Below are 24227 nucleotides of genomic sequence, written 5' to 3' on the forward strand. Positions count from 1 at the left end.
CGTGTTATATGGTTGCGAGTGCTACTCCGTGATGTCACATCAACAAATCAGACAACTTCAGTCAAGGAGCCGTTATCGGCATATCTAAACACGTCATCACATTTATGCCATTCCGTCATGTGACCGCGTTGCCATCTTGCTGTGCTGATTCCATAAAAACAGCTGACACAAATGCGTCGCTGCCATGACCTAGTTAGCAGTGGACGGTCACGTTACTTCCTGCTAACAGTTCTGTACTATCTACAGTAGAGATGGGCAAAGTCGTACATCCTTGAGAACTACTTCACTGGTGATCGCTCTTTTTTGGGAATCGTTCATTTTTACTCGTTCACCGTTCACTGTGCTTGATACAAGGTTCTTATGAAAAACTGAAAATTAGTAGCATAGGTGGCTGAAGATGGAAAGCGCCAAGAGTACAGAGTTTTTATTCATAACAGAATTCTCAAACACTTGTTACTTTCGTGATTCTGCAAAACATCTCCTTTAGCCAACTGTAGCGTTATGTTGCTGATCGCAGTGAAAAAATATACGGTGGCGCACGAAAAACCGGCCCCGAGTACAGACTGCCCGCCAATTACGCACGATTTGTTGACTGCTACTAGCAGAATAGATAAACATGTAATAATTAGGCAATGAAGAAATAACAAATAAGCTAATGCAAACAACTTCGAAACAATAGACGACGATTGGTAAGCGACAATGAGCAGTCTAGTACTCGGGGCCGATTTTTCGTGCGCTACCCTGTGCCACTGAAATAATATTGTAGGAGTTGTCATATTCTCTGTACAAAATGTGACACCATACACTCGATTACGAAGTGCGGGCTTCATTCGGTTGTAAGTAGGTCTGCCTTCCATAACAATGAACATGCTCTTTTACCTTGGATAAAAAAAGACGGAAAATGGCCACTCGTGTGTGCCGTGCCGACGTCCTTTTCATGTGTAATAACAAAAAATCTTGCATTGTTACAAGTATTCCTTCTGCTGTTTATCGAAATCGTGGAGTAAGCTGAAACGCCGTTTTGTTACCAGAAAAGATGTATATATTACATACCACGGAATTCTTATGTAGTTTACGTAATTATAAAATACATTTTAATTACCGGTCGTAAACGTTGAATAGAATACAAGAAGAACCAGAAGTTCAGAGTTCAAAAAAGATTTGAAACAGATCTAGAACTGGGGTGCGAAGCGAACGAAACGAACAAGAACAACTCGATATTGAACTATGAGCAGTCGGCAGTGGAACTGCGACGGGTGGCCACGCGAAGAAGGACGAGTCCGGCCGAGCGAGACCGAGACCGAGACAGACGGGAACGGGACCGAGGCTGGAACGAGACCGGCCGACGTGCCGTTCGCCAACGAGACCCAGCGTTTCCCGTTCCCGGGAATCATAAGTAGAAAGCTGCTACCGAAGTGAACTACGAAAGACCGTTCCTTAGATTTCGTGCCTCGCTCGTTCCGTTCATCTTGGTGAACCGTTCCTTTGGACCCGTTAGTTCGTGAGCGATCCATCCCTAATCTGCAGCGTTCCCACCCCTTTATGCGTTTGCAAAGACGAAGATCCAAACCGTATGTTGCTACAATGTCCTCGGAACACGTATCATCATCAGTTCCCGAGCAACCTTGTTAGCATTCAACGATATAGCAACGTAAACAATACTGTACACGTTTGTAAACAGCGCCAACACGCAGATCTAACTCCCTGCGGAGCTAATATAATGCTCTCGCCAATTTGAATTCCAGAAGAAGACAAAAGCACAATTAACTGACTATATTCCCACGTGTTACTTAGCAGAATGTAGAACGGGCAGTCTATAACTGTATGTCACAATGTTCCTCCCATTCCTAAGTTTCTGGATACTGGCGAATCTATGCGTATGGCTGCAATAACCAAATTTGGTTACTGTATAATGTTCTCGTGTTCTGTCTAGATGGTTCTCATAGACAGGATGTACAAAGGAAACTTTTATTGTTAATTTAGATACGAAGTCATTAGTATGGACTGAATTGGGAATGTCCAACGGAATCTTCATTTCAGTGTACTGTGAATGTAAAATTTATTTATGTCAGAATCTGACGTTTGTTAAGTCTCTGTAATTTCATACCAAGGTACGACAAAACAAACTGTAGAATCATATTTCCAGTTTTGAGATGACTGTAGAGCACGAAAAAATAAAAAAATAAATTTACAGCGCTCCAAAACAAACAGCGCGCTATTGTAACAGGATTACAAATATTCTGTTCGATGAGCACTTCAACGCTTGCAGTGAGACTTAATGGCTTGGTAAGTAACTACAGGGTATACCAGAAAAATGTATACACACTTTAACAATCGAAAAGTATTATTTATGTGTTTATTTTACATTTAATAATTGATCACACATGTTGTACAACCTAGAGTTTAGCACATGGTTACTTTAAATGTTCAAAATGTTCACCGTTGGCGGCTATACACATAACAGAACGACGACCGGTCGCGGCAACTACGTCACTCAATGCTACAGTGGAGATCGCTGCACATGTCACTGTAATCTCCTGGCGAAGTTCCTCCAGTGTGCGTGGCTTACGTCGATATACGTCTTTCACAGTTCCCCAAAAGTAAATGTCCATAGGTGTTAGATCTGGCGACCATGGAGGGAACTCAATGGGCCCTCTTCGTCCAATACAATGCCCCGGAAAATTAACATCTGGGAAAGCTCGGACGGCTAGGTGGTAGTGTGGTGGCGCCCCGTTCTGTTGGGCAAAATTGATGAGCGTAACATTTCCAGGTACACTTCTCCAGTGACAGTAGCAAAGGAAAAGCGTCCTACTAATCCCTTAGATGATAGTCCACACCACACATGAACCCCTGGTAGATTGACGGTTTTATTCACATAAACATGCGCAATTTTCGGCGCCCAGTACACACTGTTATGCCGATTCACGGTTCCATTAAGTTTAAATTGTGCCTCGTCACTCCACACTACCTTCGTCAGAAATTGTTCGTCATCAGTTACCATTTGCTGATACCATTCGCAAAACTGCATTCGGCGATCAGGATCGTCATCATTAATAGCGTGCAGTAATCGTGGAATGTGAACTTTCCACTATGCAGCTTTCAGAATTCTTCGTGCACTTGTACAGCTAACCCCTACATCATGCGCACTTTGGGTAGCAGTCTTCTGTGGAGAGTTAACAAACGTTTCCAACACTAGAGCCGACGAAGCAGAACTTGTAGTTGCACGCTGTCTTCTTGATCTTCATTTGTGAATATCATAAATCGTTCTATGCAATTCAAACTTGTCAATGATGCGTTTAATTGTTAGGCGGATTGGTGGTTCTGTTTCGAACTCCCGCCACCACTGACGTTACACTTCAACGGTGTTTTCAAACTTGAAAAATCACTTCACAATACATTTTCGTTTCTCGCATGTCAAGTGCGCTCCAGTCATCTTGTTTTCTCAATACCGAGATGAAAAGTACTAACACCTGTTGAGCCAAAGACCACACTACAACACACTCGTAACTCAAACCGAACGAAAATATCGATATCCCGATAGAGCCTGACTAAGAGTATATACATTTTTCTGGGGGACTCTGTGCATTGAACTATCGCAAATTAGCAAAAACAGCTGGCAAAATCCTTATAGTGGAAGGACTGATTTAAAGAAATTTTGACCTAGCAGAAACTATAAAGAAGGTTTCATACACGGCGTTTAGCCAGGGTTACATTTGAGATAGATGTTATGTGGAATTCCTTTCACCACTGTTGTTTATTATTTATGTGAATAAAATCATTCAAGAGTGCAGACAAAGGCAAAAGACTTCATTCAAATTAACAGAATCACAAAGCTAGGTAATTTACTTTTTACGGTGTTTCTGAACTAGAAAGTTAGGCAAAAGACTTCATTCAAATTAACAGAATCACAAAGCTAGGTAATTTACTTTTTACGGTGTTTCTGAACTAGAAAGTTAACAAATATATTATATTACTTTTTTGACTTACGACAGAGAGACATACATGTATTTTAAATACAAAAACCATTCATAATTCCAGTTGCTCAGTGGGCAATCGAGAGATACGTTTTAGGAAGCACTACAAAATACAGGAAAACAAACAGGTCAGAGGTCAGACAACTGTTTAGAGTGAAAGACATAATTACGACTGTAATACAAATAAATTGGAAGAGGGCGGTACATGAAGTGAAACGACTAAACGGCAATTGGGTCAAAAATGTTTCTTTGATGGATTCCGAGAGAGAAAGATCATGATGACAATGACTAAAGAAAGGTACCCACCTCCATTAGAAAGAGACATCTGGCTGCGTAAACCACAAGACGTAATACAAGGAATCTTTACCTAGTAGGGACGACAACTTTAGCAATCGATTTCCGTTTTACTTTACACCATATTCAGATTCCTTCTACGGTAATCAGTTGCACATGTGAATACTGGGATCACCTCGAATTATAGAGAAGCATAAATATGGTGCAATGTAACAGTGACATCGATTGAAAATAAAATAATAATTATAAATATAAATGAGGTTGTCAGCCCTACTACACAAAAATATAGCAGCTTTCTTCTCGTGATATATCGCAAATTGGATGTACAGTATGAAGATAACAAACGGGCAGTCGAGAGGAGGTTTTCATTGAGCAGCAGATGTCAAGATAGTTGTTGATGATGATTCTGACGACGTAGTTCTGGGTTATAAATAATTGTGGCACCGTCTGGCTTAACATACATGTTCTATTACTGGCTGTGTGTTACTGTTGCATTATATGAGTGGCTGCTGTTCCGTTGGTGAAGCTGTTGCTCTTTTTAAAGTACTACAACCGATTGTAAACAAAGTAAAGAAACCTTATTCAGGCTTCACAATCGTGCTCCTGTATTAACGATCCAGTCTTTCTCCAACAAATGTACAACTACTCTCATACCTAACTTTTGAAATAATATTTTAAACTAAATCCCAGACGGATTGATTAACTTACTTTGATAAAGTGGATGAGCCTTTATAATTTCTCCGAGGTTTTAAGTCAAGATGAGAAATCCAACACAGCAGAAAAATTATTTGAGAAGCTAAGTTGAACGTTGACGAAGGCTGTGTTGCTTTATATAAAGTCCCTGTATTACTGTAGCAAAGAGGAAATCACACATTATTGTGTAATACTTCAGTTCTCCGTAGACTGTACCACACTGAAATCTGTCACATGTGCTACGGTGAGATTAATTCCTTAGCGTAATGACATCGTTTCCTGGACAACTGACAAGGCGACATTTGACGTGGAATAACCGCTTTACGACATGTTGAAGAACACAGAAAACCTAATGCAAACTGATGACTCAACAGCGATAAACGAAGGGCATTACTACTAGAATGAAACTTTCACTCTACAGCGGAGTGTGCGCTGATATGAAACTTCCTGGCAGATTAAAACTATGTGCCGGACCGAGACTCGAACTCGGGACCTTTGCCTTTCGCGGGCAAGTGCTCTACCAACTGAGCTACCCAATGTTTCTAGAATGAAATTTTTCTAGAAATTTCATTGTAGAAACATCCACCAGGCTGCGGCTAAGCCATATCTCCGCAATATCCTTTCTTCCAGTAGTGCTAGTTCTGCAAGGTTCGCAGGAGAGCTTCTGTGAAGGTAGGAGACGAAGTCCTGGCAGAACTAAAGCTGTGAGGACGGGGCGCGAGTCGTGCTAGGGTAGCTCAGTTGGTAGAGGCAAAGGTCCCGAATACGAGTCTCGGTCCGGCACACAGTTTTAATCCGCCAGGAAGCTTCAAGTAGTATTACTACTAAAGTGTGTAATTTCACTGAATTTTAAAAAATACTTTGTGGGCTTAACTAAATTAAATATTACTTGATATAGAGTTATAATGATGTACAACTTTTCCATTTTCCTGCTCTGGCAATGCCTAAGCTATACTATGTGATCAAAAGTATCCAAACATCTATTAGTGGACAGCCGCACGGTTTCAGGCGCCTTGCAACGGTTCGCGCGGCTCTCCCCGTTCGAGTCGTCTTCGGGCATGGGTGTGTGTGTCGTCCTTAGCTTAAGTTAGATTAAGTAGTGTGTAAGCCTAGGGGCCAATGACCTCAGCAATTTGGTCCCATTGGAACTCACCACGAATTTTTCTATTAGTGGACATTAATATGGCATGTGTCCACCCTTCGCCTTTATAACGTCTTGAATTCTGCTGGGGAAACATTCAGTGAGGTGTCAGAACATACGTGAACGAATGTCAGACTATTCTCCCTTCAGAGTCGAAACCAGAGAAGACAGTCATGTTGGACGCTGTGGTCTGGAGAAAAGTCGACGGCCTGACTCACCGAAAAGGTGTTCCATTGAAATAAGATCGAGGCCAGTTAATTTCAGGAAAGTTGTCCGCAAACAACTGTCTCACAGATGCTGCTTTATGGCAGTGTGCACTGCCAAGCGATACAATCAATTAGTCTCCGAGCTGTTCCTCTACCGTAAGCAGTGCATAATGCTATAAGATGTGTTTATGTCTTTCCACATTTCGAGTGTCTTAAGGGCGATAAGAGAACCATGCCCTAACCACGAAAAATCACCCCCACACTGTAACGTATCATATCCTACGCAGTTCACTATGGGCTCTCCATTCGATGGCAGGTAACATTCTCCAGGAATTCGCCAAACCAAAATCCTTCTGTCAGAATGCCACAGGGTATAGCGCCATTCATCGCTCCAAAACACTCGTTTCCAGTCATCGCTCTTTACACCACCTCAAACGTCGCTTAGCATTCTTACAGAATGTGGCTTATGAGCAGCTGCTCGACCGTTGTTCCCCATTGTTTTCAACTCCTTACCCATAGCTGTGGTAACTGGACTCTTGGGAGTACTTTGTAACTCACGAGTGACTCCTTCCGCCGATTTCATGCGATTTTTTACAATCGTCTTCCGCGATACTCGACGGTCCCTGTTCGTCAGTACGTGGTTCAAATGGCTCTGAGCACTATGGGACTTAACTTCTTAGGTCATCAGTCCCCTGGAACATAAAAATACTTAAACCTAACTAACCTAAGGATAACACACACATCCATGCCCGTGGCAGGATTCGAACCTGCGACCGTAACGGTCGCGCGGTTCCAGACTGTAGCGCCTAGAACCGCTCGGCCACCCCGGCTGGCGTCACTACATGTGGTGTGCCTGGTGTGGTTTATCTGCGGTTGTTCCTTTGCGTTTCCACTTCACAGTCACAACACCAACAATTGGGCAGTTTTAGAAGGGTTGAAATGTCTCTGACGGATTTTTTACTTGGGTGACATTCAAGGTGTGGTCTACATTCCAAGTCACTCAGTTCTCCTGATCGACTGATAACGCTGTTACTGTTTCTCTAATAAAAACGAAAAATTCTTGCCTCCTTTTAAATTGGCGGTCCCGCTTCGCGAGATATCTAGTGGTCAATCCCGCATTACATACTTGATATTTCTGATCAGACAGAGTACTGCTACAAAAACTGTTACTGAGTCAAAACTTTGTAGGTACAGAGAATTGTTAAACCGAATGTTTTGAGATGAAGAGGCGATGGGTAGAGATACGAGATCTTGCATGGGCGATGCGTTGCAGACAGATATTTATAAACTGCCTCAACAGTGCTGATATCTTGCAAAAAAATACAAAGTCAAGTTTCAACAAACCCATGGCGAATTTTTCTCTCAGTATGTTATTTTAAACTGCGGGTAACCGCAACCAAACTTCCACGTTTCGAAAGAAATATTCTCCATTGGTTGTCGAATACCTTTTATTAAAAATACTCACCGGTTTCGTACTACCAGAAGACCGATCCTCATGAGATATGAACAAATAACAAGGAAAAAATTATTTTACGGAGAATCCTTAATAATGGTGTAAAGAACAAAGGGCTAATGAATGGTCGTATTTAGAGCTGTGCTTGAAGGGTACTCACAAAGTTTCTTTTCACTAGGTCATAGCAGAGAGCCTCTCATCATCATTTGCGTCACGTAAACAAATACCGCCCTTTAGCGGTAGCCGTTAAGTAAGACGAAGAGGGTAGCAAAATCTATAAAAAGTCCCAAGCCAAGCTGTAAACTAGTAATGCATCGAGACAAGTGTTGACAAGAACTCATCAGCATAAGCCCTCATCAACAACTGAAGAGGCTTTCATTAGAAGCATCCTGGCTGCCTCTTACGTTGTGCAACAGGAACAAAGATATTTAAGAGACAGTAGCAACATTTTATGCGCCGTTGTTATACATGCATTGAAACTGAAGATGGTGACACTACGCAACTGCTTGAGTTTAAGTTGTTAAGTCAACAAAAAATTATTTATTTCCCATAGTTATCCAAAATTACGAAGAAGGTAGTTTAGAATCCTCTAAAAAATGGCTCTGAGCACTATGGGACTGGTCATCAGTCCCCTAGAACTTAGAACTACTTAAAACTAACTAGCCTAAGGACATCACATAACACCCAGTCATCACGAGGCAGAGAAAATCCCTGACCCCGCCGGGAATCGAACCCGGGAACCCGGGCGCGCGCGAAGCGAGAACGCTACCGCACGACCACGAGCTGCGGACTTAGAATCCTCTACAACTTTATAAATAGATCTTAAGAACTGGGGACAGTCTTTATTGTAAGTAGACGAAGTTACACTTACAAATTTGCAAGGAAGGTAACTTTCTGCTGTACGTAAATTAGGACCCCGTGTTGGTGAGGACGGAAAGGTGTTGTTGGCCACCATAGTACGGACGCGTTAATTTGTGAGACGGGCTGAAAACCATTCTACCTCGGGCCATAGCGCCTACGCGCAGGCTACACTGCGTTACACAGCCCTCAGGCAGTAGCAGGAAGGCGCGAGCCGACGCAACGCACTCGTCCACACGGGGGAATTCCCTCAGTTCTTCAGCTTGCTGTTTCTAACCACGGACGTCTTCTCCGGAGCCGTTTTTGTCCCCGTCCTCACTACTGGACCCAACAGTTTTTGATAATTAAATATTCTGCTAACTTTTTCAGGCTTTTCGAACAAACGTGTGTGTGTGTGTGTGTGTGTGTGTGTGTGTGTGTGTGTTTCTTTCAATAAACTGCTTTAACGCTTCGTTCAATGAAGAGGACTTCACTGGACTGTCAAACCCTCCTCCGTCTCTTTGTTTTTGAGTTTACACGAGTTTCAGATATCACGGAGCACTCGGCTATACACTCCGCAAATCAATTTACGGTGCGTCATAGACAGTACTTCCGATACCGCTGTCATTTCCCACATTTCCTGTTTCCGAGAATGGTGCACGGGAAGGATGTGTGTCGATAAACCGTCCTATGAGCTCAAATTTCTCTTATTTTGCTGTTCGTTGAGAGATGTATGTGATTAATTCTTCTTCGAGCATACATTCTTAAAATTTTGATCTCTCCGTGATGTACGATGCCTCTTTTCGCCAGGAGTTTGACTGCAACGTTATCGTGAGAATAACTGCTTTCTTCTGAGGATCTTCTCCATTTATTTTATGCAACCTGCCTACTACGGATCTCGGACTGAGGAGCATTACTTTGACGATTTCAGCTGTGTGTGAGTGAACCACAACCTTAACATGGGTGTAATGCGATTTCTTTGTACAGTGTGTCATTGTCAAAAAAAGTTAGCAGACTTGTGTTCGTAAATAAATATTTGTTGGAGATAAAACAGAATTGGCTCTGAGCACTATGCGACTTAACTTCTGAGGTCATCAGTCGCCTAGAACTTAGAACTAATTAAACCTAACTAACCTAAGGACATCACACACATCCATGCCCGAGGCAGGATTCGAACCTGCGACCGTAGCGGTCGCTCGGCTCCAGACTGTAGCGCCCAGAACCGCATGGCCACTCCGGCCGGCAGATAAAACAGAAGGTGTCAAATTGTGGAGTGAAATGAAGATGTATAAATGTGCCGTTCTCACTCTGGATGTAGACAGCAACGTAGACATGGAGAAGGCCGGGATACGCGTTGTGATATCGTGAAGTTTCACGTTTCAAGGCATTTAAGAGTCTGAGCTACGAAATAGTTCTCCCATTTCCGTAATTTGCTACGAAACGTAATCGATACGATGTAACATCTTTTTCTACGTCTACGTCATAGATGTAGACACTACATTTGAAAATAGATTACTGAAGCTAAAGTGCCGTATACAGTAGTTTTTGTATGACAACGTCCACAATAATAATATACATTTCAAAGAAGACTCATTAAAGACACATAAAAAACTTGCCGTGTTCAGTACAATTTGTTATAAAAAAACTCAGAAAACGTACGATGTTGGTTTAAAGTGCTGCCATAGTTCTTAAGTGGAAATGTAAGGAAGGGATTCAAACATATACAGAACTTTTCCTTAACAAATGATTGCTTGCATCTCCTCTACTTATATACAACTTGTACAATATAGAGACAAGCAAGCTAGAAATATAAATATTAGGTTTGTTACAAGTGATCCACTATTAGCATATTGGTAGTGCACCGCGTTCGTAAGTTAGGAATCTATGTTCTATTTCAGATTGGAAACTTATCGTAACTTCTCATGGCTGAAACGTTGTTTGCTTCTTCAAATTTGTTGCCACTCACATTTTGTCTATGGGTGAACTGAATATTTTTAATGATATCTCTTCATCTTGAAAACTCAAGAGTTTTCAATATTTCCTAAAAGCTGTCAGTCATCGCCTCCTTAAAATAACATCTTTTCATCTTGTTGAGCACCTCTGAAGCTGTCTACGCTGTCCTTGGCCTGATATACGCTGATAAAGTTAAAGCAGCTACATTCCATGTATACATTTACGAAAAGAAAAAAGGTGTGGCAATAAATAGGTTGGGAGGAGCATGCCACAGAACAAATCTCTATTTCATTAAGTGTTTATTACAAAGCTGTGGTTCATTCTGAGGCTCCACTGGAAGTGCCAATCTTAATGACAACCATCAAAAATTGGCAATACATACGTCACACAGTTACAGTAGATAAATGTCACAAACATATGTACATATCATAAACTCATAAATAATCGTACAATGAAGGCTTTCACGACCGGATGTTTCAGCTGCCGAGAATTTTTCCGGGTTGTATGGCCGTGGTCCATGGAACACTTCTATTCCTGACGTTTCGTCCAAAGCTACGTTGGAAATCTTCGGAGGTGCTCCTGATTGTGCTGAGTCTTGCCGACAGACGAGTCGGACGTCGAAGAACGGCCTAAGTACCGTGGAAAGTGGGCGTGGTCTGGATTTCACTTGATAGCAGAGATCAACCTTGTCGCGGATAAAATATAAGCGTCCCCCTGTGTCTGCAAGTGGTATATACAAGATTCCGTGTACATGTGGTAGGGTCTCCACGGAACTACAAAGAGAAGTGTGAATACACGGTTGAATGAACATAAAAGTCTTTGCCGACTAGGGAAAACAGACAAGTCAGCCATGGCGGAACATGCTCTTCAGTCGAGTGATCACACAGTGAATTTTTCGGAAACTGAAGTTTTGTGTACTATGACGAACTATTATCCACGGCTATATAGAGAAACCATCGAAATATATAAACATGGGAATAATTTTAAGAGCAAAGAAGAAGCTATGAAAGTCTACGATATATGAACAGTGGCGCTATAGAAGCGATGAGAAGTTTTTATCTTTGACGTATTATGATCGATAGTTATATTTTATCCGTGACAAGGTTGATCTCTGCTATCACGTGAAATCCAGACCACGCCCACTTTTCACGGTATTTAGGCCGTTCTTCGACGTCCGACACGTCTGTCGGCAAGACTCAGCACAACCAGGAGCACCTCCGAAGATGTCCAACGTAGCCTTGGATAGAAGAGTACCATGGACCACGGCCATACAACCCGGAAGAATTCTCGGCAGCTCATAAATAATATAAATATTTTTCAAACCAACAGCTCAGTTCATGCAATTAACATTAGAAACGCGACTGATGTGCATGAATACGTAAACTGACTTAGTGTGATCCAGGAAAGCATCCGTTGTTCAGGAACACATTAAGGTAAAGTTTAAGAGAAGCCTATGGAATCAGTTGATGGCCAACTCTTCTTACTCCACTGAAAAATTACTTATTAGACGCAGCTGGTGTATTTAGTTAGTATGTATAATAATATGAATGTTTCATAAAATCTGACTTCTATGTATAGCGGCCTGTGTAAGTGAATACTGCAAAATTATTTTGGGCACTTAATTGCTTATACCGGGTGATCAAAAAGTCAGTATAAATTTGAAAACTGCATAAATCACGGAATAATGTAGATAGAGAGGTACAAATTGACACATGCTTGGAATGACATGGGGTTTTATTAGAACCAAAAAAATACAAAAGTTCAAAAATGTCCGACAGATGGCGCTTCATCTGATCAGAATAGCAATATTTAGCATAACAAAATGGTTCAAATGGCTCTGAGCACTATGGGACTTAACTTCTGAGGTCATCAGTCCCCTAGAACTTAGAACTACTTAAAACTAACTAACCTAAGGACACCACACACATCAATGCCCGAGGCAGGATTCGAACCTGCGACCGTAGCGGTCTCGCGGTTCCAGACTGTAGCGCCTAGAACCGCACGGCCACACCGGCCGGCAATTAGCATAGCAAAGTAAGACAAACCAAAGATGATATTCTTCACAGGTAATGCTCAATATGTCCACCATCATTCCTCAGCAATAGTTGTAGTCGACGAATAATGTTGTGAACAGCACTGTAAAGCATGTCCGGAGTTATGGTGAGGCATTGGCGTCGGATGTTGTCTTTCAGCATCTCTACAGATGTCGGTCGATCACGATAAACTTGCGACTTCAGGTAACCTCAAAGCCAATAGTCGAACGGACTGACGATTGGGGACCTGGGAGGCCAAGCATAACGAAAGTGGCGGCTGAGCACACGATCATCACCAAACGACGTTTATCAGCCAGGCTGGGGATGATGCGATTCTGTAACATATCGGCGTACCTCTCACCTGTCACGGTAGCAGTTACTGACGTTTTGCTGTCCAGCGCCATCTGTCGGACATTTTGTGAACTTTGTTGTTTTCTTTTGTTCTAATGAAACCCCATGTCATTCCAAGCATGTGTGTCAATTTTTACCTCTCTATCTACATTATTCTGTGGCTTATTAAGTTTTCATATTTATACTGACTTTTTGATCACCCGGTACATCTATAAATTTATTCCTGTTCTTGGGGACCATTTCTCTTAGGATTTGAGAAAGGAATATAAGCATATCTTCTTTCAGAAATATGTATTACCTGTTTTATTTACATTTTCTACGTCTTTGAAGATCTTCTAACCATGGATCTATCTGTGGCTGGCGTGCTAGATGTGGCGAATTGCTGTTGGAGAGCGGTGAGGTAGCAGGTCACGCTGCAGCCCACACACAAGTCCCATGTGAGGGCGAGTTAAAGAAGGTTTAACATTAATTTTTCCTGTAGAGGTGCGTTAACCTAAGAACGATCGCAGCTGTCCTCATATCAGTCTAACCGCCCGCCCTCCCCCTTTTTTTCGTACCTACTGTGCTAGTAGCACCAACAGAGCAGCCTTGAATCTGCCTTCAAGCTGCTCAGGAGGAGGCAGGCTACTGGTGGGAGAGGGCGGGGGCCTGTAGCTCGCGTTCCTCCCGCTGCCTCCCAGCTGACTCACCTCCCCCCCCCCCCCCCCGCCCCACGACCTCGCGATGAAATATTCATGGAGGCGTCAATCTGCGTGTTGGCGTGCATGCGCTGCCTGCAGCCACAGCCCCACGCGCCGGGCGCTGGCCGTCACCTTGGATGCAGAGGTCTTGCGTCTCAGGAGCCGACGAACGCCCAGTGGAAGCCACTAGAACTACACGCTGCAGTACTGGCGCATCTTCAGACACAACACGCATCAGGCGGAGTCTCAGGTGCTGACACCGGGTTCGCTTCTTGGAGGGGGGCGCGGTTTGTCACTGTTCCCTCGTAACCCACCTCAAACATAACTGTGCGGAATTAGTATTTAATTTAGGGATGACTAGACACTTCAAAAAGAACAGGATTAGCGTTGCCACTACTTAACAAGTAGCCTATAATCCCCTAATGTTACATCAATGCCCGTTCCCAACTGGCCATCGTTGATTGGCTAATGCAGATGGGTGCCTTCAATAACTGCTCACACAACATTACTAATTTACGTAATTTATTAATAATAATTCACTGAAAAACAAGTCTTAAAACACTTCACAGAAAGGCTGGTTAAATAACAGTTCCTTTGAGTAATCGGGCAATAAATTCTCAACCAATAACAGTAGCAAACAACATCACTTCCAAATAAAAACTTACAGAATCGTAATGGTAGAAATGTACCTTACAAACTTCAAAATTCACGTTCATTTAACACGCAGATATAAAAACATATCCAAAACTCACAGTTAGCATATTTGTCAAATTCGAGTATTTATAACCCGCTGAACTACAGCGCAGAACTGACAATTTCAAATCTGTCGAATGAGTAATGCTGATAACAGAAAATTATGTTCACAAATAAGAAATAAAATAACTTTATGACAACGCCCATCCAGCACTGGCCACACTTTTACGCAATCGTAAATTCCACTGAAAAGTGACAGTTACTGCTCAATCTCCTCACAGTTAAGTGAACTAACACCGCAGAAGTCACTGAAGGTTAATACACGTACCGTATTCCACTGCTTTCTTCTCCAATATCGTGACATCCTTATTGTGGGCGAACATGCTACAGCGCAGCGTGTTGAGGTTAGGCCAACGCTGTCTTGTTTATCTGCCGTGGCAAAACACTCACCGACATCGGCCACAGCTCGCCGTAAATTGCGTCCATACAACTGCAGGGCCCACGGCTTATCGTTCCACCGTAGCGTTGAATTCCCAAGCGTCTCGGTTTCACCATCATTTCATTACCACAGGGTGCCAAAATTATTAAATGCACAATTCGGACCATCCGGACCCCAACACTCCGAGGCCAATATCGACCTTAACACTCGCGGCCGGAACACAATCGTGCCGAAAATCGGCACATAACTTTCCGCCATTTTTAACGTGCCGCAGTGCCAATGATTTTAAAAATAATGCATAAAATATTTCAGTACAATAATTATAAATTTTAATGGCGAAATGAGGCCATTTGTACCTCCTGACGAGATCGGTGATATTCGTATCTGGTTAGATGGTAGAAATCAGTGTCTCGGTCACATAATACGAGAGTGGTTTGATAAGACTGCTAAAAACCCAAGAAAATCTGTTTGTTTCGTAAAAAACTACTCAACTTACACAGTCTCCTTTGAGGCTTATACACTTGGGCCAGCGATCCTCTAGCTTTTTCATCCTGTCGAAAAAAATAGGTTCTGTCAAACTCCGCAAAATATTCGTTGACTGCAACTATCACTTCCCCATTTGATGAAAATTTCTTATCAGCAAGCCAAAGTTTCAATTTACGGAACAAGACGATGTCACTTGTGGCTAAATCTGGTAAATAGGGTGGATGAGCAAACAGTTCAAAATCCAATTCATGCACGCCATTGTTATCGTTGATGTGTAGGATGGTGCATTATCTCGGTGAGAGAGCGTTTTTTTTTCCGTGTCAACCTTGGTCTTTCTTCAGCCAACATTATGTTTCACACGATCCAACAGAGAAGCATAATAGGGTCCACTTCTGTTTCTGCCTTTTTCCAAGTCATCTATTAGGATTACTCCTCGGGAATCCAAAAGAAAAAAAAAAGCAGGAACATCACTTTACCAGCTGATAAAATGGTAAATGATAATTAATTGAAACCCTCAGCTGCCGACAGATGTTGCTGACATACCTCGAAAATGTGAACCCCGACCGGGACTCGAACCCGGGATCTCCTGCTTACATGGCAGACGCTCTATCCACCTGAGCCACCGAGGACACAGATGAATAGCGCGACTGCAGAGACTTATCCCTTGCACGCTACCCGTGAAACCTACATTCCCAACTGTCCACAATCTACATGCGTAATATTCCTATCGACAACACCTGTCGGAAGCTGGTGGTTTCAATTAATTATCATTTATTCTAGAGAAGCTGCACGGTCATCAATGGTATCTGTCCTTTCGAGAACAATTACTTTCATACATGATAAAATGGTCTTTGCTTTCTTCGTTGGACTTTCACCAGCCTTTGTCCATTGGAGAGAAAAGTTCCAAAAGCCATTTAAATTGTTCCGATTGAACATCTACGTTGGCATTCACACATGGATGATAGGTGTTTCTTGACTCAGCAGAGTAAAATCGGCGGGATGAGCCACACTTAAGAGTCCACGCCTTTTCTCCAGGCAATAACGCTCGTTGGGAGTCAATGCGCGCGCCACAGGATTTCCGTTTCAAGGTGCAAAGCAGGCAGTGCACGTGGGAAACAAGAGGCTTTCTCGGAAGCCGCGCATCTTGGCGTGACTCTAATAGCTGGGCGTCACCCCGCGCTCCATCGCGTGTAGAGTCGGCGCGCGCACCTTCACCTGTTTCTGGACGGAAACAGTTACACAACTGGTCTGGCCGGCGCGTTACGTGCTCGTCCGAGATGCAACACGTCGACCTAGACATGTGGCGATTTGCCAGCCTCCCTACTTGACTGGCAAGAAATATAAACACCGGACTAAAAACATTGGTTGTTTGTCTACACTACGAACGACGGTAGAGCAATGCTGGTCTGCGTCCGCTACGTGAGTCTTTGTCCCTTTTAGTGCGAAGATTAGTTTAACCAAGGTTCTTATGGGTGACAGAAAACGAGAATGTCTGTATCAGTGGTAGACGTAAATTAAAGAACTGGCCAGAACCGAGTATGACTCGCGCAATGGGTGTTCCGTAGAAACGTAATTATGTATACAAACACTTTATTCATTCCGGGTATCGAGTGTATTGACGATTTTGGCCGGTTACCGAGATTTATCGGGCAAGATATCGGTCCCAGAGATATCTAGACTTTCGAGAATGTTTTAATTTCAAGTTTGAAGTCGGATAACAAATGATAAAAGAAATTTTTTTTCTTGTGATGTAATTAAAAATTACCAATTCCGGACTTTTCCCTTTACTTGTACTGTAAAACTATGCTTCTTGCCAAATTTCACGACTCACGCTCGTTCGACCTATACTTGAGTATTGCTCATCAGTGTGGGATCCGTACCAGGTCGGGTTGACGGAGGAGATAGAGAAGATCCAAAGAAGAGCGGCGCGTTTCGTCACTGGGTTATTTGGTAACCGTGATAGCGTTACGGAGATGTTTAATAAACTCAAGTGGCAGACTCTGCAAGAGAGGCGCTCTGCATCGCGGTGTAGCTTGCTCGCCAGGTTTCGAGAGGGTGCGTTTCTGGATGAGGTATCGAATATATTGCTTCCCCCTACTTATACTTCCCGAGGAGATCACGAATGTAAAATTAGAGAGATTAGAGCGCGCACGGAGGCTTTCAGACAGTCGTTCTTCCCGCGAACCATACGCGACTGGAACAGGAAAGGGAGGTAATGACAGTGGCACGTAAAGTGCCCTCCGCCACACACCGTTGGGTGGCTTGCGGAGTATCAATGTAGATGTAGATGTAGATGTAGATGTAGGTCAACGGCAAGTGCCCTATTAGTTTTGATGAGTTAGTTTTCGAGTATCAAAGTGTGAAACGTAAATGGCCGTATCTTTTGATTGAACTGACTTTTTACACTAGCTTTTTACACCGCCAGGGGACCGTAGACCTTAATATGTGACTTTGTTTGTTTTGCACATGTTGAGTCAATTGTGCTTTTATAAAAAGTAATCTTAGCCTCTAAGAAGAATGACCTGTTTCTAATTTAGTGGCTTCCACGACGGTCCCCATACGTCCATCTCAACAGTGTGGTTCGACAATTCAGAACGTTCATAGGGCCAGGCCATACCGTCGTACAGCTTGTCATGTGGCTCCAAGCAGACGATTATTGTGTCAGCTATGACGCTACGAAGATAATAACAACACAACACCTTGTCCCCGAACGGAGAAAACGTCCGACACGGCCTGGAATCGAACCCGGGACCCTTCCTTTGGCAATCTGCTGCGCTGACCCTGCAGAGTTCGACAACTTGGGTCAGGCCGTTGTTCAGACGCCTTAGATTCCTTACTCTGCCATCCCTGTACACATATTCCCTCATGGGATTTACGGTTAATATCAAGTCATTCAAGAGCAACTGCCAAATTTAGTGAGCACAAGATGGTTAGGTTAATGTTTTTTAACGTCCCGTCGACAACGAGGTCATTAGAGACGGAGCGCAAGCTCGGGTTAGGGAAGGATGGGGAAGGAAATCGGCCGTGCCCTTTCAAAGGAACCATTCAGGCATTTGCCTGAAACGATTTAGGCAAATCACGGAAAACCTAAATCAGGATAGCTGGAGACGGGATTGAACCGTCGTCCTCCCGAATGCGAGTCCAGTGTGCTAACCACTGCGCCACCTCGCTCGGTGAACTCAAGACGGAAAACGATTTGCACATGTGTAGCAACGCTTTAGCCATTCCACAGTGCACCGTTACGATGGTTTAATTTCGAATAGACCTCCAGAAATATAGACAAGTTTTCAGATCTAGAAACTGTTCCTTGTGGTACAATTGTTTTGTTCTTAATACTAAATCCTCGCAGTGGTTTAGAGTAGTGACTGTAATGTCTTCTTTATCACCTTTCTGTGAGTTACACAGTCGCTCGTTGTTTGACAAAGTTGCTTTGTCTTACAAGGTACCACTCAACCCAGCGATTCTCATCCGTGGGGCTCGACACCCTGCGGGAGGCGTGAAACACTAATTGGCGCAGGGGAAGAGCGAGTTTATTGATTCAAAAATGGTTCAAATGGCTCTGAGCACTATGGGACTTAACATCTGTGGTCATCAGTCCCCTAGAACTTAGAACTACTTAAACCTAACTAACCTAAGGACATCAGACATATCCATGCCCGAGGCAGGATTCGAACCTGCGACCGTAGCAGTCTCGCGGTTCCGGACTGAGCGCCTAGAACCGCTAGCCCACCGCGGCCGGCCGAGTTTATTGAAAACAAAACAAAATATATTCTGACATAACAAAAAATTAAAATTCACATTCACACAGACATAATGCATTTATAAACAGGACCCTGCCGTCCCCTGAGACAATCCATGAACATTTCCTGTAAAATAAAGAGCAATACAGAATCATGCACTATGGTTTTGTCAAGGAAGCGAACAGCACAAAAATTTCTTATTCTTGGTTTTACATATTATGTATGAATGAAAATTGACAGCTTCAAAAACGCTGACTTAAAACTAACGGATTAAAATTAGTGCTGGAAAAATTAACTGTGCATTATACTGTGTCGTTAGGTTATTTGGAAAAGCAGACTTAACGTAGCGTCCCAGGCATTCGATTTAAATTATGTGAGAAAACCACGGAAATCCCACATCCGGATTTGGGCCCCGCTATGCTACAGCACTGCGCACTGCAGGCGATGATATTCGCTTACGCCGATCTCTCATCTTCAGAAACAAGTCAACCTGTTGTTTTCGGCAAATGGGACAGTAATTTGCATTTTAGCATGACTCCCAGCAAGCCGTATACAGGAACAAACTCGTGTACGGGGATTAACTGAGTTGGAAAGGCTGCGGAAAGGGTTGTCCCATTCGAAGGTGTGCCGTATAAGACTCCTGAAAAGTTGAGTTGGACGCGGCGCATGGTACCGTGTAGACAAGATATCTGAGCAGTTTGTTACAAGCAGATACGTGACGAACATGGCAGCACGGCGCAAGTTATTTTACACTACTGGCCATTAAAATTGCTACACCACGAAGATGACGTGCTACAGACGCGAAATTTAAACGACACGAAGAAGATGCTGTGATATGCACATGATTAGCTTTTCAGAGCATTCACACAAGGGTGGCACCGGTGGCGACACCTACAACGTCCGGACATGAGGAAAGTTTCCAACCGATTTCTCATACACAAACAGCAGTTGACCGGCGTTGCCTTGTGAAACGTTGTTGTGATGCCTGGTGTAAGGAGGAGAAATGCGTACCATCACGTTTCCGACTTTGATAAAGGTCGGATTGTAGCCTAAAGCGATTGCGGTTTATCGTATCGCGACATTGCTGCTCGCGTTGGTCGAGATCCAATGACTGTCAGCAGAATATGGAATCGGTGGGTTCAGGAGGATAATACGGAACGCCGTGCTGGATCCCAACGGCCTCGTATCACTAGCAGTCGAGATGACAGGCATCTTATCCGCACAGCTGTAAGGGATCGTGCAGCCACGTCTCGATCTCAGAGTCAACAGATGGAGACGTCTGCAAGACAACAACAATCTGTAGGAACAGTTCGACGACGTTTGCAGCAACATGGACTATCAGCTCGGAGACCGAGACCATGGCTGCGGTTACCCTTGACGCTCCATCACTGACAAGAGCGCCTGCGATGGTGTACTCAACGACGAACCTGGGTGCACGAATGGCAAAACGTCACTTTTTCGGATAAATCCAGGTTCTGTTTACAGCATCATGATGGTCGCATCCGTATTTGGCGACATGATGATGGACGCACATTAGAAGCGTGTATTCGTCATCGCCATACTGGCGTATCACCCGGCGTGATTGGTGCCATTGGTTACAAGTCTCGGTTGCATCTTGTTCGCATTGACGGTACTTTGAACAGCGGACGTTACATTTCAGATGTGTTACGACCTGTGGCTCTACCCTTCATTCGATCCTTGCGAAAACCCTACATTTCACCAGGATAACGCACGAGAGCATGTTGCAGGTCATGTACGGGCCTTTCTGGATACAGAAAATGTTCTACTGCTGCCCTGGCCAGCACATTCTCCAGATGTCCCACCGATTGAAAACGTCTGGTCAATGGTGGCCAAGCAACTGGCTCAGCACAATACGCCAATCACTACTCTTGATGAACTGTGGCGTCGTATTGAGGCTGCATGGGCAGCTGTACCTGTACACGCCATCCAAGCTGTGTTTGACTCAATGCTCAGGCGTATCAAGGCTGCTATTAAGGCCAGAGGTGGTTGTTCTGGGTACTGATTTCTCAGGATCTATGCACCCAAACTGCGTTTAAATGTAATCACATAGTTGTAGTATAATATATTTGTCCAATGAATACCCGTTTATCATCTGCATTTCTTCTTGGTGTGGCAATTTTAAAGGCAGTAGTGTACTTTGACATTACATCGCCTCCGCAGAGTCACGAAAGGCGATCAGCGGTTTGTTGTGAGAGTCAGATTTGAATGTGTAGCGTTAGGAACCCGTTTCTGACACGACTGCCCTCCCACGAGTCCACTCAGTGTATTTAAAATACCAGTGACAGCACTCCCATCATTAACGCAGTGAGTCGGTTCGTCCGGGGCAGACCCTCCGCTATTTAAATTGAATCGGGCTGTGGAAACGGGCAACAGCAGGGAAGTTCTAGGACGGGGACAGTGCCACATACCTCCCAGTGTGTTCTGCTCCATCTTATGCCCCAGCGGAGGAGCGCACGAGCCACCCGTCGTGCAAAATAAGAGGAAACACAGAGACGGAATCTTGTGCCTGACAGCAATACGCACACTGCAGACGCAGGGCGGGACGGCAGGAGTCGGCTGCAGCTGCAGCAAAGCAAAGCAGAGAGACACGGTGGGCTGTGTGCTGAGCGGTGCGGCGTGGGCCGCCGTGCGGGAGAAAGGAATGTGCGGGACCTCACGGCCAGGCAAGGACGCTGGCGTCACACCGAGGCAGCGCGCCACCGCTCAATGCCACTGCAGCCGCCAGCCGGCTCCACACTTCTATCAGTAGGGTTTCTGGACACGCCGTAGGACGGATTAGAAATACTGCGCGCTGAACAGCATGGTCATCAGCGACCTTTCTCAAGTTACTGCTGTACTGGTAGTCTCTCTTGTTAAAAGCAAAGGTCATATAAATGTATGTTCAAAAAATTCCCGAACTTCGTCCACAAAATTTTTCTATGCTTACCTTTTACACTACTGGCCATTAAAATTGCTACACCAAGAAGAAATGCAGATGATAAACGGGTATTCATTGGACAAATATATTATACTACAACTGACATATGATTACATTTGCACGCAATTTGGGTGCATAGATCCTGAGAAATCAGTACCCAGAACAACCACCTCTGGCCGTAATAACGGCCTTGATACGCCTGGGCATTGAGTCAGAGCTTGGATGGCGTGTACTGCTACAGCTACCCATGCAGCTTCAACACGATACCACGGTTCATCAAGAGTAGTGACTAGCGTACTGTGACGAGCCAGTTGCTCGGCCACCATTGACCAGACGTTTTCAATTGGTGAGACATCTGGAGAATGTGCTGGCCAGGGCTGCAGTCGAACATTTTCTGTATCCAGAAAGGCCCGTACAGGACCTGCAACATGCGCTCGTGCATTATCCTGCTGAAATATAGAGTTTCACAGGGATCGAATGAAGGGTAGGGCCACGGGTCGTAACACATCTGAAATGTAACGTCCACTGTTCAAAGTGCCGTCAATGCGAACAAGACGTGACCGAGACGTGTAACCAATGGTACTCCATACCATCTCGCCGGATGATACGCCAGTATGGCGATGACGTATACACGCTACCAATGAGCGTTCACCGCGATGACGCCAAACACGGATGCCATCATCATGATGCTGTAAACAGAACCTGGATTCATCCGAAAATATGACGCTTTGCCATTCCTACACCCAGGTTCGTCGTTGAGTACACCATCGCAGGTGCTCCTGTCTGCAATGCAGCGTCAAGGGTAACCGCAGCCACGGTCTCCGAGCTGATAGTCTGTGCTGCTGCAAACGTCGTCGAACTGTTCGTGCAGATGGTTGTTGTCTTGCAAACGTCCCCATCTGTTGACTCAGGGACGAGACGTGGCTGCACGATCCGTTACAGCCATGCGGATAAGATGCCTGTCATCTCGACTGCTAGTGATACGAGGCCGTTGAGATCCAGCACGGCGTTCCGTATTACTCTCCTGAACCCACGGATTCTATATTCTGCTAACAGTCATTGGATCTCGACCAACGCGAGCAGCCATGTCGCGATACGATAAACCGCAATCGCGGTAGGCTACAATCCGACCTTTATCGAAGTCGGAAACGTGATGGTACGCATTTATCCTCCTTACACGAGGCATCACAACAACGTTTATTGACGAAGAACCTTTGGACAATGCGTGCCACGTGTGGCCGCGCATTATCTTGTTGAAATATGGCTGTGGCCGAGCCCTGAAGGTAAGGAAGGACAACTGGCTCCAGCACCTCGGATATGTAGCGCCGGCTATTTAAAGTACCGGCAATGCGTACTAGAGGCGTGCGAGAGTAATATCCAATACTGCCCCATACCATAATACCCGGTGCAAGACCAGTGTGGCGGTGCGTAATGCAGCTGTCCAGCATTCTCTCTCCACGGTGTCTCCACACTCGAATCCGACCATCGTGGTGCTGCAGACAGAAGCGTGCCTCGTCAGTAAAGACAACGTCATTCCATTCTGCCGTCCACATCCGTCTGTCATCACACCATTGGCGACGGAGACGTCTGTGGTTCTGCGTCAATGGTAGACGAAGCAATGGACGTCTTGCGGGCAGACCACTCTGCTGTAAACGGCGTCAAATGGTACGCGCAGACACTGGATGATGCGTTACAGACCCAATGTACTGTGCTATGGTTTGGGATGTCACTGAGCGATCCGCCACTGCCATGCGCACAATTTGCCTATCAGCACGTGCAGTGGTACACCGAGGTGAATGCGATCGACCACGTCGGTCCGTCGTACCCTCCTGCATCCAACGGTCACATATCCGCATTACAGTTGTTTAGTTTCGTCCAACACGACTAGCGATTTCTCTGTATGATAATCCACAATCTCGGTAAGCCACTATCCTTCCTCTGTCGAACTCGGATACTTGATCAAAAGATGTTCGCTGTTGTCTACGAGGCATAACTGATCGTCTTCTGAAATAACCACAAGGTAAACACACGTGCCGAACGTACACTCGTCGAAATCGCCAAGCCTTAAATGGCGCCATGAGGTGGCGCCACAGGCGCGCGTGATGTGCGTCTGCGCTGAAATTCTGATCAGTTGCATATCTCATCGCTGCAAACCCATGGTGTAAATTTCACTTGATTCGGATGCTTCCTTCAGGGTGTTGCATTTACGGTGGCCAGCAGTGTAGATGTCGTCACCGGCGCTAACCTTGTGTGAATTCTCTGAATAGCTAATCATTTGCATATCACAGCATCTTCTTCCTGTCGGTCAAATTTCGC

At 44.5% G+C, this 24227-nt stretch overlaps 1 protein-coding gene and 1 non-coding gene across 2 annotated transcripts in view; both read right to left on the bottom strand.

The window, feature by feature from the left end:
* Positions 1–24227, bottom strand: part of LOC126474227 (uncharacterized) — a 919981-nt gene that overhangs the window by 494473 nt on the left and 401281 nt on the right. The gene's annotated exons all lie outside the window — the stretch shown is intronic.
* Trnat-ugu (transfer RNA threonine (anticodon UGU)) lies at positions 15789–15862 on the bottom strand. The gene has a single exon. It is a non-coding gene; the product is annotated as a tRNA-Thr (tRNA).

The sequence above is a fragment of the Schistocerca serialis genome, chromosome 4 (assembly GCF_023864345.2).
Source record: "Schistocerca serialis cubense isolate TAMUIC-IGC-003099 chromosome 4, iqSchSeri2.2, whole genome shotgun sequence".
NCBI lineage: Eukaryota > Metazoa > Arthropoda > Insecta > Orthoptera > Acrididae > Schistocerca > Schistocerca serialis.